Below are 18668 nucleotides of genomic sequence, written 5' to 3'. Positions count from 1 at the left end.
GTCCACACACCAGAGTGGATTAATTCCAATGGTTTTTTACTCTCTTGAACATGCCTAGGAAAAGGTTTCCTTGCCTGTTTCCCAAATTGACAGGCTTCACAAATCTTGTGCATTTCTGCAACCTTGAATTTTGGCAATCCTGCAACAATATTTTGGGCTTGCATTGATTTAAGTCGCTGTATATTAACATGACCAATGCGTTTGTGCGAGATATCAATATCTGCAACTACACCGGTCCCATGTGCAAACATTGCTGCACTCAATTCAGGCATGTCTGCATCCAACGTAAACATCCTGCCCTTCTTCTTTCCTTTTGCTATCAAGCGACCGTTATTTTTCATATCCTCAACAAAGCATCCATGAGGATTAAATCTAACCTGCAAGCCCTGCTCAACCATCTGGCCAACAGAAACCAGGTTCTTGGTGATGTTCGGGACATGAAATACATCAAACAAGTATTTCTTTTTCCCATCCTGCATAGACAAAGGAATTTTGCCAATCTGCACAATAGGATGTGCAGTATCATCACCAATCTCCACAAATCCTGGTTTTTCCATTTTTCTTGCATCCTGCATCCATTCAGCGTGACCTGTCATGTGGTTTGACGCACCCGAGTCAATATACCACACATCATTGCTTTCTTCTGCACTTGTTACAGAATTTGTCATATGCTGCACCATAAACAAATGCTCATTTCTGTCATCGCCTTGTCTACTAGAGGATGCATAATTGCCTTGCTGCAATTTTCCACTCATAATGTCATTCTGCTTTTTGTAGCAGTCTTTAGCCATATGACCCATTTTGCCACAATAGTAGCATTCAACATTGCTGTTTGCATTTTGGCTTCTCTGCCATCCACCACGGCCTCTTTGGCTCCCCCTGCCTCTAGAGTTACCACGTCCTCCTGCATAGGACTGCTTTTCTTGCGTTTGCTACATATTCTGATTTCTACCACGGCCTGCAGATCGGCCTCCTCTACCTATGCCTCTACCTCTGCCAGCATTTAAGTAGAAGACAGTTTCTTTTGAAGTTCCTGCTGAAGAAGATGCACCCCCATTTCTCTGCTCTTCAGAAATTAGAAGAGCAATCAACTCCTCAAAATCAGGAAAGTTTTCACGGACGGCAATGGATGTCCGGAACTGTGCATAATCCTTTCCTAGACCATTCAAGGTCACAGAAACCAAATCATCATCATCCACTGGCGACCCAATGGAAGCAAGTGCATCTGCAATTTTCTTCACTTTCATGTGGTAGTCATTTATGCTGAAATTTTCTCTCTGCACATTGTGCAACTCCTGTTTGAGTTGCATTTTCCTGGCTTGCATATTTGTGCTATACATTTTTGCCAAAGTATCCCATGCCTCCTTTGGCGTATTTGCATCCTGAATATGCACAATCATGGAGTCCAAAATACTGATAGACAGCCAGTACATAACTTTCCTGGATCTCTCATGCCATCCTTTGAATGCCTGCATTTCCTGTTGACTAGGAACATTAGGAAGAACAGGTTCTTCTTCATTTCCTGTAATGAATTCCCAACAGCCTTTTCCCATCAAGAAATTCGTCATTCTAAACTTCCATGCCTAGAAGTTGTTCTTGTCAAGCTTTTCAGTGACAATCTGTGAAAGAGAATCAGATGCCATTACAGAACACTGCAAAATATTCTGTCACTGCAAAAAACACAGCTTTTTGCCTCACACGGGCAGATCTGCAAAACTGACGAAAGTGGTATTTCACCACACAGTCACTTCCTAGTGACGATTTTGCATCAACAGGCAACAGGCATGAATTTGTAACTCCCAATATTTCTGCACACAGGCATACGATGCAATTTCTGCGGCACCTTTCCACCAACTAGCCGCGCAGTGGTCGCACAGCCTTAAACAGGGCCTTTTTCTAAGTGCCTGCGAAGAACTTCCGCCTTCAAAACGGGCCCCGAAACGGCCTCAAATCAGAAAAATAAAGTCACTCAGTGCTTTTCCCTGTCCCGCAGCATATACTGCGCTCTCGCCACACCGCGAAGGGCGTCTCAATCTGAAACATTGCACTCCTGCACTTCTGGCTGTGCTACCTGCAGAGATTTGCTCCCAAACTCGAAATAGGAAAGCAACACTGGTCCTCTTACCAGGACACCATGAACTTGGCTTGCTTTCTTGAGCTCCTTACCACGAACAAGGCTCTGATACCATGTAAAGATTGTGGGAGAGAGGGAAGGAGTCTCACTTGAGGCTTTCTCACAATCACAATGGGGGAATACACACAAAGGTGGAGGCTGAAAACAGTTTTCCTCTTCTTAGTTGTGTAAGCCAAAAGAACTCTTGTACAAAGAAATAGAAGAACCCTATATGTGGGTCTCAAACCAAACTCAAATAACTAAGGTGGCATACTAACTGAGCCACAAACTAGAGTAGATAAGGATAGCTGTCATCCAGCTATTATTCGTGGGCGGTGTACCAACCGCATCTCTAGCTAACAGGTCGGTGACATAAATGCACAACAGTCACCCTGGCATATCGCGAGTGGAGCTCGATATCTCAACATTGCACACGTATTAATATAACATAATTATAGATGCATGAAAAATATCATATCCATCATATATGCTTTGGATGGTAAAATGCACCACAAACCCCATTTTTCACCAAGTGTTATGCACAACTACCAAAGAATAGTATTTGAGGTGTGTTATTCAAATGCACTCATACCCGATGGGCAAGATACTTTGCACACATGTCAATAAAACCTATTTTGAGGTGTGTGCAACGTATTGTGCCCATCGGATATGATTTGGATGGTCAAGGTTGGCACACACCGACTTTTTCATCAAGTATTATGCACAACCACCAAAAAATAGTATTTGAGGTGTGTTATTTAAATGTGCACATACTGGATGGGCACGATACCTTACATGCATCAATTTAACATTTTTTGAGTCCTGTTCGAAGTATCATCATCGTATATGCTTTGGATGGTGAAACTCACCACAAATTGCATTTTTCACTAAGTGTCATGCACAACCGCCAAAAAACATGCTCTGGGTGTGTTATTTTAAATGTGCACACAATTGATGGGAATGATACTTTGCATGTGTGTCAATCCAACCTATGTTGATTTGTGTGGAAGGTATCATGCCCATCAGATATGCTTTGGATGGCTGCAGTTGTTGCTAGAAACCCTGTTTTCCACCATGTGTTATGCACAACCACCATAAAATGTATCCGAGGTGTGTCATTTGAATGCAGTCATACCCGACGGGAAGGATAATTTGCACACATCAATAAAATATATATTGAGTCACGTGCAAAATATCTTGTCCATAAGATTTGCTTTGGATGGTCAAATGTGCCACAAACTCCTTTTTTCACCAAGTGTTATGCACAACTGCCAAAAAATAGTATCTGAGGTATATTATTCGAATGCTCTCATACTCGATGGGCACTATTACTTGCACATATGTTAATATAATCTAATTATAGGTGCATGAAAAATATCGTGTCCATTGGATATGCTTTGGATGGTACACCATTTTTCATGAAGTGTTATGCACAATCGCCAAAGAATGGTATCTGAGGTGTGTATTCAAATGTACTCATACCCAATGGGCATGATACTTTGCACACAGGTCAATACAATCTATTTTGAGATGTGTGCAAAGTATCATGCCCATTAGATATGATTTGGATGCTCAAAGCTGGCACAAACCCAATTTTTCATCAAGTATTATCCACAACCACCGAAAAATAGTATTTGAGGTGTGTTATTCAAGTGCGCACATACCGGATCGGCAAGATAACTTGAAATCGTGTCAATTTCACCTTTTTTGAGTCCTTTTCCAAGTATCATGCCCATTGGATTGTGAAGAGAGTGGGAGAGAAGGAAGGAGTCTCACTTGCAGCTTTCTCACATACACAATGGGGGAATATACACAAAGGTGGAGGCTGAAAATAGTTTTCCTCTTCTTAGTTGTGAAAGCCAAAAGAACTCTCTTTTAGTACAAAAGAATAGGTGAACCATATGTGTGGGTCTAAACCAAACTCAGCTAACTAAGGTGGCATACTAACTGAGCCACTAGCTAGAGTACATAAAGATAGTTGTCATCCAGCTATTATTCATGGGCGGTGTACCAACTGCATCTACAGCTAATAAGCTGGTGACATAAATGCACAATGGTCACCCTGGCATATCACGAGTGGAGCTCGATATCTCAACACTTCCCCTCGAGCTCAATCCCAATTCTTGCACACCAAGAAGGTCTCTGAACTTGCACAGCTTCTCTGCACCCAATGCCTTCGTGAATATGTCAGCTACCTGATCCTCTGTGCTGACATAAACTAGATCAATAAAACCTAATAGAACCTTCTCCCACACATAGTGATAATGCACCTCAATGTGCTTTGTTCTAGCATGATAGCCTAGGTTATTTGCCAAGTGTATACTGCTCGTGTTGTCACAATAAATGACAACTGGCCAATTGTAGACTGATGCATATCATAAAGTAGCTTATGCAACAAGCTGCCTCACATGCAGCCATTGCTGCACCCTTGTACTCAGCCTCTATGCTCGACAAGGCAACTTTAGGCTGTTTCTTGCTGCTCCAAGTGACTGCAGCACTACCAAAAGAGAACATATATCCACTTGTAGATCGTCTATTAGAAATACTACTAGCCCAATCAGCATCAGTGTATCCATGCAATTGTATCTAAACCCCAGTCTCATAAAATAGTCCATACTGCAATGTGGACTTCACATACCTCAGTATGCATCTAGCTGCATCCAAATGCGGTTTCCTAGGAGCCTGCATAAACTGACTTACCAACCCAACAGTATAGCTCAAATCTGGCCTGGTAATAATCATATAAATCAAACTTCCTACTATGCATCTGTACATAGTAGGGTCTTCCAAAAGCTTGCTTGCATCTGTGCTCAAGTTCACATTCTGCTCCAAAGGAACTGAAATAGGCTCTTAGCCTATCATCCCATATTTGGACAGCACGTCCAATCCATACTGCCTCTGCAAGAGCCATATCCAACTTGTGGATCTAATCACCTTAATGCCCAAGAAGTAACGCAGCTCTCCTAAATCCTTCATCTCAAACTTCTGCTTAAATAGCATTTTCACATGAAGGATATCTTCATCACTATCACATGTGATGATCAAATCATCAATATAAATGACAAGCAGCATAATGCCTTTCTCTGTTTTTCTCACGTAAAGTGAGAAATCTACCTTGGAAATCTGAAAGCCAATAGTGACAAGATACTCTCCTATCTTGTCAGACCATGCTCTGGGTACAACTTCCAGGCATGGAAGTTTAGAATGACAAATTTCCTTATGGGAAAAGGCTATTGGGAGTTCATTACAGGAAATGAAGAAGAACCTGTTCTTCCTAATGTTCCCAATCAACAGGAAATGCAGGCATTTAAAGGATGGCATGAGAGAGCCAGGAAAGTTATGTACTGGCTGTCTATCAGTATTTCGGACTCCATGATTGTGCATATTCAGGATGCAAGTACACCAAAGGAGGCATGGGATACTTTGGCAAAAATGTACAGCACAAATACGCAAGCCAGGAAAATGCAACTCAAATAGGAGTTGCACAATGTGCAGAGAGAAAATTTGAGCATAAATGACTACCACATGAAAGTGAAGAAAATTGCAGATGCACTTGCTTCCATTGGGTCGCCAGTGGAAGATGATGATCTAGTTTCTGTGACCTTGAATGGTCTAGGAAAGGATTATGCACAGTTCTGGACATCCATTGCCGTCCGTGAAAAATTTCCTGATTTTGAAGAGCTGTTTGCTCTTCTAATTTCTGAAGAGCAGAGAAATGGGGGTGCATCTTCTTCAGCAGGAACTTCAAAAGAAACTGTCTTCTACTCAAATGCTGGCAGAGGTAGAGGCAGAGGTAGAGGAGGCCGATCTGCAGGCCGTGGTAGAAATCAGATTATGCAGCAAACTCAAGAAAACCAGTCCTATGCAGGAGGATGTGGTAACTCTAGAAGCAGGGGGAGCCAAAGAGGCTGTGGTGGATGGCAGAGAGGCCAAAATGCAAACAGCAATGTTGAATGCTACTATTGTGGCAAAATGGGTCATATGGCTAAGGACTGCTATAAAAAGTAGAATGACATTATGAATGGAAAATTGCAGCAAGGCAATTATGCATCTTCTAGTAGGCAGGGTGATGACAGAAATGAGCATCTATTTATGGTGCAGCATATGACCAATTCTGTGACAAGTGCAGAAGAACGAAATGATGTGTGGTATGTTGATTCAGGTGCATCAAACTATATGACAGGTCATGTAGAATGGATGCAAGATGCAAGGAAAATGGAAAAGCCAAGATTTGTGGAGAGTGGTGATGATACTACACATCCTATTGTGCAGATTGGTAAAATTCCTTTGTCTATGTAGGATGGGAAAAAGAAATACCTGTCCGATGTATTTCATGTCCCGAACATCACCAAGAACCTAGTTTCTGTTGGTCAAATGGTTGAGCAGGGCTTGCAAGTCAGATTTAATCCTCATGGATGCTTTGTTGAGGATATGAAAAATAACGGTCGCTTGATAGCAATCGCTTGATAGCAAAAGGAAAGAAGAAGGGCAGGATGTTTACGTTGGATGCAGACATGCCTGAATTGAGTGCAGCAATGTTTGCACATGGGACCGGTGTAGTTGCAGATATTGATATCTAGCACAAACGCATTGGTCATGTTAATATACAGCGACTTAAATCAATGCAAGCCCAAAATATTGTTGCAGGATTGCCTAAATTTAAGGTTGCAGAAATGCACAAGGTCTATGAAGCCTGTCAATTTGGGAAACAGGCAAGGAAACCTTTTCCTAGGCATGTTCAAGAGAGTAAAAAGCCATTGGAATTAATCCACTCTGATGTGTGGACTACTAAAGCTGCATCTATTGGAGGCTGTCACTATTTTGTCACATTTATTGATGACTTCAGTCGAAAACTTTGGGTGTATTTTATGAAAAAGAAAAGTGAAGTGTTTGGGCACTTCAAAGCTTTCAAAGCTATGGTTGAAAAGGAAACAGGCCTGCAAATAAAATGCCTAAGGTCAGATGGAGGGGGAGAGTACCTCTCAAATGAGTTTGCAAGGTTCTTGCAGGAGCATGGTATAAAGCAGCAATATTCATGCAGTCATACCCCACAGCAAAATGGAATTGCAGAAAGGAAAAACATGCATATTGGAGAGGTATCTCGGGCTATGCTAAATGAAAAAGATCTACCAGATTATTATTGGGCTGAAGCAGTTGCTACAGTAGTTTATATAATGAACAGGACTCCCACTGCAGCAATACATGGCATGACGCCAGAGGAGATGTATACTGGTAGGATATTTCTCATTTGAAAATTTTTGGTTGCATTGCCTATGTCCATGTGCTAGATGTGTTGAGGTCCAAGTTGGATCCAAAAGCTGAGAAGTGCATCTTTATTGGTTATTCTCTGCAGCAGAAAGGGTATAGATGCTATAACCCTTCTACACGAAAGTTCACAGTGAACAGACATGTTTTTGATGAGATGAGCAGCTGGTATAAACCAGTAAATGTAATGATTGATGTAGATGCACAAAATGGTAATGCTACACAGAATTCACAGCAGCAATCACAAAATATTAGTGGACCTGGAGTGTCCTCTAGCAGTGGTTCACATACTTTGCCATGGACAGGCAGATTGAGATCAGGAGAATCTCCTCAAAGCAATGCAGAGAGTGGTATGCAAGTATCACGAAAAGGAAAAGAGAAGGTAGATCAGCCCATGTTTGATGTGAATGTAGGTCACTCTTATGTGGATGGGGAATCCAGTGGCTCAGAACAGAGCATTGATGATGAATTGGGTATCCCTTCTGTTGTTACACCTGGAGTAAGGAAGACCAGGGATGTTTTGAGAGCACCTGGAAGTGAGCCTATTTTGCGCAGGTCTACCAGGGTTAGGTATCCTGTGGATAGGCTGAAATATGATGGATTTATAGCCATTCACTATGCCTATATGGTCAAAGTGATACAGGAACCAGAACCCACTTCTTTTGAGCAAGCCATGGGAAATGAAAAATGCGAGAAAGCCATGGATGAAGAAATGGATGCCTTGGATGCAAATGCTACATGGGAATTGGTGCCTTTGCCTAAAGAAAAGAATGCAATTGGTTGTAAGTGGGTTTATAAGATCAAGCACAATGCAGAGGCAAGATTAGTTGTCAAGGGGTATGCACAGACATATGGCATTGATTATGAAGAAACTTTCAGTCCAGTTGCAAGGATGGCAACCGTAAGAGCAGCCATTGCTATGGCTGCATCAAAGGGATGGTCTTTACATCAGATGGATGTAAAGAATGCCTTCTTGCATGGTGATTTGCAAGAAGAGGTCTTTATGGAGCAGCCAGCAGGTTATGTTCATGCTATTCATCCTGAGTTTGTTTGCAGGTTGAGGAAAGCCTTGTATGGCTTGAAGCAAGCACCTAGAGCATGGTCTGACAAGATAGGACAATATCTTGTCACTATTGGCTTTCAGATTTCCAAGGCAGATTTCTCACTCTATGTGAGAAAAACAGAGAAAGGGATTATGCTGTTGGTCATTTATGTTGATGATTTGATCATCACAGGTGATAGTGATGAAGATATCCTTCATGTGAAAATGCTATTGAGGCAGAACTTTGAGATGAAGGATTTGGGAGAGCTGCGTTATTTCTTGGGCATTGAGGTGATTAGATCACCAAGTGGGATACAGCTCTTGCAGAGGCAGTATGGATTGGACATGCTGTCCAAATATGGGATGACAGGCTGTAAGCCTATTTCAGTTCCTTTGGAGCAAATGTGAAGCTGAGCACAGATGCAGGTGAGCTTTTGGAAGACCCTACTATGTACAGATGCATAGTAGTTTGATTTATATGACCATTACCAGGCCAGATCTAAGCTATGCTGTTGGATTGGTAAGTCAGTTTATGCAGGCTCCAAGGAAACCGCATTTGGATGCGGCTAGATGCATACTCAGGTATGTGAAGTCCACATTGCAGTATGGACTATTTTATGAGGCTGGGGTTCAGATACAGTTGCATGGATACACTGATGCTGATTGGGCTGGTAGTATTTCTGATAGACGATCTACCAGTGGATATGTGTTCTCTTTTGGGAGTGCTACAGTCACTTGGAGCAGCAAGAAACAGCCTACAGTTGCCTTGTTGAGCACAGAGGCTGAGTACAGGGGTGCAGCAATGGTTGCATGTGAGGTAGCTTGGTTGCATAAGCTACTTTATGATATGCATCAGTCTACAGATGGCCCAGTTGTCATTTATTGTGACAACATGAGTAGTATACACTTGGCAAAGAACCCAGTCTTTCATGCTAGAACAAAGCACATTGAGGTGCATTATCACTATGTGCGGGAGAAAGTGTTACTAGGCCTTATTGATCTAGTTTATGTCAGCACAGAGGATCAGGTAGCTGACATATTCACGAAAGCATTGGGCGCAGAGAAGCTGCGCAAGTTCAGAGACCTGCTTGGTGTGCAGGAATTGGGATTGAGCTCGAGGGGGAGTGTTGAGATATCGAACTCCGCTCGCGATATGCCAAGGTGACTGTTGTGCATTTATGTCACCGACTTGTTAGCTGGAGATGCGGTTGGTACACCGCCCATGAATAATAGCTGGATGACAGCTATCCTTATCTACTCTAGTTTGTGGCTCAGTTAGTATGCCACCTTAGTTAGTTGAGTTTGGTTTGAGACCCAATATAGGCTTCTTCTATTTTCTTTGTACTAGAGTTCTTTTGGCTTTCACAACTAAGAAGAGGAAAACTGTTTTTAGCCTCCACCTTTGTGTGTATTCCCCGATTGTGCATGTGAGAAAGCTACAAGTGAGACTCCTTCCCTCTCTCCCACTATCTTCACACTCTCTTGGCTATAAAAGGAGAGGGCTATTCCTTGATGGGACATGCTCATTCTTGTAAAGCCACCTAGCTAGTACTTTGATTTCTTCCCCCCATCTTTCCTTTCAAATGAAGCATGACCCTCCTCCCTTAATGTCTCCATCTCTACATTCGTCGTCCCATCATGTACATGCTCCTCTTCCCCGTCTCCCTTCACCCTTGTGGCATAGTCCCTCTCTTCATTCCCACCCCTCTTAATCCTTTTTCCCCACCTATGTTAGTGCTTCTTCCCTCATGTTCCCTTTTCCTCTATGGCCCTCGAGCGTCACCATGCCTTGCGTCTAGTATCATGCCTCGAATTCTTTTCCAGTTAATACTACTTGCAGAGATTTGCTTCCAAACTCAAAAAAAAAGGAAAGCAACAGTGATCCTCTTATTAGGACACCACGAACTTGGTTTGCTTTCTTGAGCTCCTTACCACGAACCAAGCTCTAATACCATGTGAAGAGAGTGGGAGAGAAGGAAGGAGTTTCACTTGCAGCTTTCTCACATACACAATGGGGGAATATACACAAAGGTGGAGGCTGAAAACAGTTTTCTTCTTAGTTGTGAAAGCCAAAAGAACTCTCTTTTAGTACAAAAGAATAGGTGAACGCTATATGTGGGTCTCAAACCAAACTTAGCTAACTAGGGTGGCATACTAACTGGGCCACTAACTAGAGTACATAAAGATAACTGTCATCCAGCTATTATTCATGGGTGGTGTACCAACCGCATCTGCAGCTAACAAGTCAGTGACATAAATGCACAATGGTCACTTTGGCATATCACAAGTGGAGCTCAATATCTCAACATGGATATGCTTTGGATGGTCAAACTCGCCCCACAAACCCTATATTCACACTATGTGTCATGCACAACTGCCAAAAAACATGATCTGAGGTGTGTTATTCGAGTGCGCACATACCCAATGGACATGATACTCCGTGTAGGAATCAATTCTTCATATTTTTATGCATATGAAAATTACCATACCCATCGGATATGCTTTGGATGGTCAATGTTGCCATAGAACCCATTTTGCACCAAGGAAGATGTAGAACCACCAAAAGAAACTATCTAAGGTGTGTCATAAGAATGCGCTCATACTTGATGGCCATGATACTTTACACGTCAATCCAAAATATGTTGAGGTGCGTGTAAATTATCGTACCCATTGTATATGCTTTGGATGGTCAAACTTGCCACAAACACCATTTTTCACCAACTATTATGAGAATCTATGTGTTATTCTAATGTGCTCATAGTTGATGGGAACAATACTTTGCACATGTTTTCTATAAGCTAGAATTTGAAAATCCTAACCATATAGATGACTCTAGATGGCTTATTCCGATCGGATTGAGTACTTCGAGGGCTAAATTTGGGTCTCATATGAGGAAGTTATGTTACTCTCTCTCTCTCTCTCTCTCTCTCTCTCTCTGTCTCTGTCTCTCTCTCCCTCTCCCTCTCCCCTTTCCCTGCCCTCCGCCCTCGCTCTCTCTCTCTCTGTCTGTCTCTCTCTCCCTCCTCGTGGCAATGCAAGGGACTGTGTTTTTTTGTTTTTTTTTGGCTACTACAATAGTGCGAGAGCTTCCCTCATCCCATCCTCTCTCTCTCTCTCTCTCTCCCCCCCCCTCATTTTTCGTGATCCTCCATTCCATCTCTCTCCCCCTTCCTCTTTACTTATTTCCCTCTATATCCCCCTCCATCAAGGTACCCTCTATATCCCCCTCCATCAAGATATGTTATTTGAAGGTGTGTGCTTAAAAAACCTTTGTAACTTAGTGCAAGGTGTTTATTGGCACCATTATAAAGTTGTTTTAGATTATACTGAGCGAACAACAGCTTCTACGATTCCTTCAGCCAACTCTTCATATTTTTCATGCCAATATTCCCCAATAGGTAGTGACTCCGCAACCACTCCTTTACTCTTATCCACACTACCTCTCCCACCTGTGGAATTACTGGATCCCATCGGCCCAAAAACTATCTGCATCTGAGGACCACTTTGCAGCCCTGACCCCACATTAGCACCCACATCACCCCATTAGTTCTAGGTCGGCATTGATGTGGCACTATCTCTTGACATGTTTGTGGAACCATTGCATCACACTAGTGTGCAAATTGCCTATCTCACTCCGCATGTACATCCCCTTAGAGAGCATTAAGGAGCGAACCCATCTACTCCATATTTACACTGATTGTGCCAGGAAAAGCACACAAGTACTCAAAAAATGCATTGGTAGTATGTCGACGTAACAAATCCTCCTAAATGTCGAAAATGTACTCCGAATATAACTACTAGGTGGCCTCTAAATGTGCATATACCACCTGAACCTGTGCTTCTAGTACCACAACCCGCTCTTCCAGTTGTTGCATCCATGCCTGCTGACTCCGTAGGGCTTCATTCTCATTCTAGAACTGAATCACTTCAAACTCTAAGCTTGCAACTCTTGAGGAATCGGTACCCGTAGAACATGGTGTGACAAGTCAGGCCAACAATTGCACACATAACTATAGTTGAAAATGCGTTGGTTGCAATTGCAATGAAAATCCAGTCGAGGGTGTCAAAGAGACCACCCTAGGATCAGAGACCACCGCAAGATCTTCTGCTGTGCTGACACCCCAACCGCCTCGGTCACTACTAGCACCATAGTGGAGGTTGCCACTATGGTAGCTACTATGCACTGAAGCTGCTCCAGCCATCTTTGAGTGAGTGACCCACCAACCAATGGACTGCCTCAGGAAACACCCATCTCGGTGGACACATGTGCCACTGACACCATCACCCGCTTGACCATTACCAATGGGGGAGGTGAATGTATCACATTGAACTGGGTTGAGGAGAGATAGTCAGAAATCCGAGCCACCAAAAGCAAGCCAAGTAAAAAGTCGAACCGCCACAAGTGAGCTAAGCTATGTATGAGAACATAATGTAAGTTCTGAAGCCTCTTCATTATTCTCAAATTCTTGCTATTAATTGTACTTTCTACCAAATTCATTAACTTCATTGATTGAATTAGTAGCATGAGTGACTTAATAAATTACGTTATGGACTTCATTGGCATATCATGAACTTCAGTGACTTAACAAACTACTTGAGTGATAAGAAATTTCATGACTAACTTCTATGCCATAACATGGAATATACAACCATAATACTCAGTAAGAAGATTAATGAGAACCAAAAAATATCTTTCAATAGGACTATTTAAAATATTCATCAAATCAAATCTTTGTACAACGTCCTTTGGAAATCAAAGCAATGGAGTTTCAAAGAAGCCAAAATGAAATGTTTTCTAATGAGTGGAAGGTGAGTCATGTGCTACACCTCAAAGCATTCATCATCTACAAACAAGCATTGAGCTCTTATCCTTCTATCATACTTTCTACCTCCCTCCATTTGCTTTGCCATTTCTTACGCATAGCATGGTAGGAAGCTATAGAAATCAACAAGTCTGGAACTTGACGTTACAATAAGCACAAGATTTCTTCAAGTTATGGATTATCAAACTACCAATATAATCTTCTTGCTCACAAAACAACACACTACAAATTCTTAAGCACTATCAAGACATCATTCACATATAGGCCATATGGATTTGCCACTCTCAAAAATTAGATTTTACTTTTTAAAGTTTTGAAAATATGAAAAAGAGACAACACTACTTCAAAGGTCTCAAAATATCAAAAAACGAAACATAGACAAATGTTTTATCCAAGTAACCAGTGTCTCACCATGAGTCATCATATGGTGGATGGACAAAAGCAATAGAGCCTAATCCGCCTTCGTAGCCACCCTCATCCACATTTAAAACAAGTGAACAACTCAATCACCAGGTCAAAAGCATTCATTCAACATCCTCCTCTCTACACACCTTCTGATACAACTCATACTCTGGCCACAAACACTACTTCCCCATAGCCTATGAGCAAAGAAATGAACAACATGCTATGTCAGAACCCACCACAATTATGTGAAAGAACCCACACTGAGAACAACATAAAGCAGTCAACAAACTTCACACAGGCACCACATATGGGATCCACGATAAATATGGTGACAATCACAAGAGCTCCTTCTTCAACCAACAGTATGTCATCTTCATTTGGAATTGAACCTTTGAAATGCATGAAGCCCACTGTCTAAAACCATATGTTGCCCATAGTTCTGTCACCATAAACATGATCTCTTTCCATAATTGATAATAGGTACGGGGCTCCTACAACCGGCTGGGCATACACTATGTCCTTCAAACCATTATATGGAATTATTCACATACAACACTCTCTTTATTCAAGGACCCACAAAGTTGAAGCCTTTCAACCTTCAACCTTGTAGATCACTCTGTGCTTATACGATGACTAACCAGCCCTGCATGCTCTTGCACTCCTGTTATTTTCCTTCTTCAAGAAATGATAACTTCTTTTCGTGCAGTCATCATTCAAGATTCACCAGCTCTCCACACCTTTCAAACGTCCCCTCAGATTCTTGACTCCTTCCTTCTGAATCCATGACCCCCAGCTCGCAGAACAAAATGACCCCCACTGCCTCTTTGAGCTCTCATTGGTACCCTCTCAACTCAGCTCTTCATCCCCTCTTCATCACTGGCCATCCTTCCACCATGAGCTCACATTCTCCCTTGTTCTCAAAGCTCACGAAGCTCTTGTCTCTTCCTAGGTCCTCGAGGTTCCTTGTAGCGATGTTCTAGCCACATCCGGTAGCACTCAGTGTCCCCAGTAGAACCTTCACTCCTGGGAACTCCCTGGCTCTAGAATAGACTACCACAACCACTACAGTAGCTTCTCCAACCCACCTGCTCTCCAAGCTCCTTCTCCCATGAACATTCCCATCCATCGCATACCAAAGTTCTAGCCTCCTAGCAACTGTTTCCCCCCCGTCCATCTGATACCGCCTCCTAGACTCTGTCTCCTCTCTCAGGTCCCCAGTCTCCCAAAGCTCCCAGTCCTTCCTCACCCAGTCCACGATCTTCTTCCCCTTGCACTTCTGAGCTCCTCCTCACCCACACGATAGCGACGTGCAGGGGGTCCGCCGGGGGGCGCAGGCTCCCGGTGGGGGTCTGGGGGCAAAGCCCCCAGCGGCAGGGTCACCCCCTATCATCATATCACCAGTTCTTCACGCTCATAGTCCTCCGTCCAGCATCTGTCTAGATCACCATCGAAGATCTGTCTGAAGAGCGCACGGGTGGACAACCAACCATCAGTTGTATCAGCAGTTTGGTATATCAGAATTTTTGTATTCTCTCCAGCTTTCCATCGTGTACTTGCGTTTTGTTGTTATCTTCTGCTGCGTACTATTTTCTTACATGGTATCAGAGCTCAGGCTATCTGAGTAACGACTTTATTGCAAGTTCAACGAGCTTTGTTAGCAAAGGCTACTAGGAGTGATGGCTGCACCAACACCGTTGCGAATTCGTCCACCTGCCTTCAATGAAGGCAAGCTCGATGGGACGAATTATACTTTGTGGAAATTCAAGATCAGCGCGATCTTGGATTCATATGAGCTTTTGGATACTGTTCTGGGATTGCCGATTGGATCACCGAATCCAAACAACCCCAACGTCATAACGCCACCGAATGTAGATCTTCTTCGGGCATGGAAACGAAGGAACACAGATGCACTCTGCGCTCTTGTTACCAGTTCAAGTGATTCTGTTTTGACTCTGATTCAGCATACAGACAAGGCAAGTGAGGCTTGGAGCATATTGAAAGGTCAGTATGAAACGCGGAATCAGACCAGAATTCAAAATTTGGAGAATATGCTTGCTGCAGAGAGGTGCTCTGATGGAGAATCAGCTGAGACATTCATCACACGGATCAAGAATCTATGTGATCAGATGGCGGCGGTTGGGATTACAAAGACCAGCAAAGAGTTGGCCAGAAGGTGCATTCGGATCCTTCCACAAAAGTACGATGCGTTGGTCATGACACTCAACACGCAGGTAAGAAATCCACCCCTCACTTTTGAAGAGTTCAGCGCGATGCTTCTAGAGGAGGAGATGTGAATGAAGACCCGCGATGGCGGAAGTGATGCAGCATTCTCAACCACATCCAAAGGGAAGGGTGGAGAGAAGAAGAATGGTAAGAAGAAGAAGTTTTCAGGTAAGTGCCACTACTACAACAAAAGCGGTCACATGATCAAGGATTGCAAAAAGAAGCAGCAGGACGAAAAGAATGGCACTACACAGTCTTCTTCGAAAGGCAAGGAATCTGCCAACACAGTTGAAACTGAGTTGGAGCTATGGGTTGCAATTGAAGAAATATGCTCCTCAACAGAAGTTTCAACAACGAATGATTCGTGGCTCCTTGATAGTGGAGCGTCCCGTCACATGACCAGAAAGAAGGACTGGTATAGCTCTTTCAAGCCTCTACAAGAGCCCATGAACGTGACGGTCAGGAATAATGCAAAATGCCCTGTGGAAGGTACAGGTACTATCTCTCTTTCCATTCAAGAGGGTGAAACTAAAGAGCTTTCTGATGTATTACTAGTTCCTCAGCTAAAGAAGAACTTGCTTTCGGTTGCTACGATAACTGATCGCAACTTGGAGGTGCGTTTCAAGAGGACCGGAGCAGAAATCCTTAATGCAGCGGGCAAGGTGGTCGGCAAGGCAGTAAGGAAGAACAATCTCTACGAGCTGACGGCACTAACAGTCTCTTCAGGAGTGGGCATCAGTAAGGTATGGCATGAAAGATTTGGTCATCTTAGTTATCCTATTCTTTTGGAAATGCAGAAAACAGGGATGGTTGCACACTTGCCTGCACTCTCAAAGGTGCAGGAACCTTGTGAAGCTTGTATGATGGGCAAGCAACAAAGGAAGGCTTTTCCACATGAGAGCGGCTATCGGGCAAAGGCTCCTCTACAATTGGTTCATGTTGATCTCAGTGGGAAAGCTCCGACTCAAGCTTTGGGGGGATGTAACTACTATATGCTTATCGTCGACGACTACAGTAGATACATGTGGGTGTATTTTCTACGAGATAAGGCTGAAGCTCTTGGAAAATTCAAACAGTGGCAAAAGATGGTGGAAAACGAAAGCGGGCTGAAAGTAAAGAAGCTTCGCACGGATCGAGGAGGAGAGTTCCTGTCAAAAGAGTTCGACACATACTTGCACGAGAATGGCATTAAGCGCCAACTCACGACTGCACATACTCCGCAACAAAATGGTGTTGTAGAGCATCGCAATCGTATTGTCATGGAGATGGCACGATGCATGGCACTAGGTAAAGGACTGCCTAAGTCTTTTTGGGCTGAGTCAGTCAATACAGCAGTCTACATCCTCAATCGAAGCTTCACAAAGGCCTTGATGGGCAAAACACCTTTGGAGGCCTACTCAGGTAAAAAGCCTTCCGCTTCTCATTTCAGAACATTTGGATGTGAGTGCTTTGTTCATGTTCTAGATAGCACCAGAAAGAAATTAGATCCAAAGAGTAGAAAGTGTATCTTCATGGGCTATAGCCAGGAGTCAAAGGCATACCAGCTATATGATCCAGAGGCAAAGAAGATCGTGGTCAGTCGTGATGTGGTGTTTTGGGAACAGCCACATATAGTGGAGGAGGAGGTATGCCCTTCCACTTTATCATCAGCCGTAAAAGTAACTCACCTTGTGCCCGTATCTAAAGAAGAGTTGCAGAATGAGGAGGAGTACTTCGAGGAATAGACTCCACCAACACCACAACATGCCTTGGCTCCACAAGGTAAGCCACTTCCAAAGTGGGCAAGGCAGCTCTTTGATGAGAAGAATCCGGTTCCAGACTTGGCGGAGTCATCTGCAGATGGACTTCGACGATCAAAGAGGATAGAGGAGCAGAAAAGGGCTTCTGAACACATAGTCAATATGGCCTTGATGGCTGAGATTATGAAAGTTCAAGAGCCTACGAATTTGGATGAGGCAATGGACGATCCAAATTGGAAAGCTGCCATGCAAGAGGAGTATGACAGCATCATGAAGAATCAGACTTGGGACTTGGTTGATCGTCCAGTAAAAAGGAAGATCATTGGTACCAAATGGGTATGGAAGGCCAAGTACAAATCTGATGGATCTTTGGAAAAGTACAAGGCTAGGCTTGTTGCACAAGGATACTCTCAAGTTGAAGGCTTTGATTTTGAGGATTCCTTTGCTCCTACAGCAAGGATGACAACTATTTGGGTGGTACTTGCCTTGGCTGCTCATAAGCAGTGGCAGGTGTTTCAAATGGATGTGAAATCTGCGTTCTTGAATGGACATCTCAAGGAGGAGGTATATGTGTTCCAGCCACCAGGATTTGAGGTGCCCAATTCAGAGAACAAGGTTTGCAGACTAAAGAAGGCATTGTACGGGCTGAAACAGGCCCCAAGGGCATGGTACCAACGGATTGATAGCTTTCTCATATCTATTGGTTTCTCAAAAAGTGCTTCTGATGCTAACCTGTATGTTTGTAAGAAGGATGGCAAGTATGTGGTAATAGTCCTTTACGTGGATGACTTGATCATCACAGGAGATCATGAGAAGATGCTGCAACAGTTGAGGGAGTCGTTGAGTTCCGAGTTTGAGATGACAGATTTGGGGCTCATGCACTTTTGCCTCGGCATTGAGGTTTGGCAAAAACCTGGCAGGATTTTCATCTCTCAGCAGAGATATGCTCGCGAGATCTTGAAGGCATTCGATATGACCGAGTGTAAGGACGTGGTCTCTCCCATGGAGGTGAATGGTAAGCTCTCAGTGGAGGATGCATCACCACTTGTCGACATCAA

Source organism: Dipteris shenzhenensis, chromosome 23 (assembly GCF_047967505.1).
Source record: "Dipteris shenzhenensis isolate YYH24624 ecotype China chromosome 23, Dip_SZ_1.0, whole genome shotgun sequence".
NCBI lineage: Eukaryota > Viridiplantae > Streptophyta > Polypodiopsida > Gleicheniales > Dipteridaceae > Dipteris > Dipteris shenzhenensis.
This window is presented reverse-complemented; position numbering follows the sequence as displayed.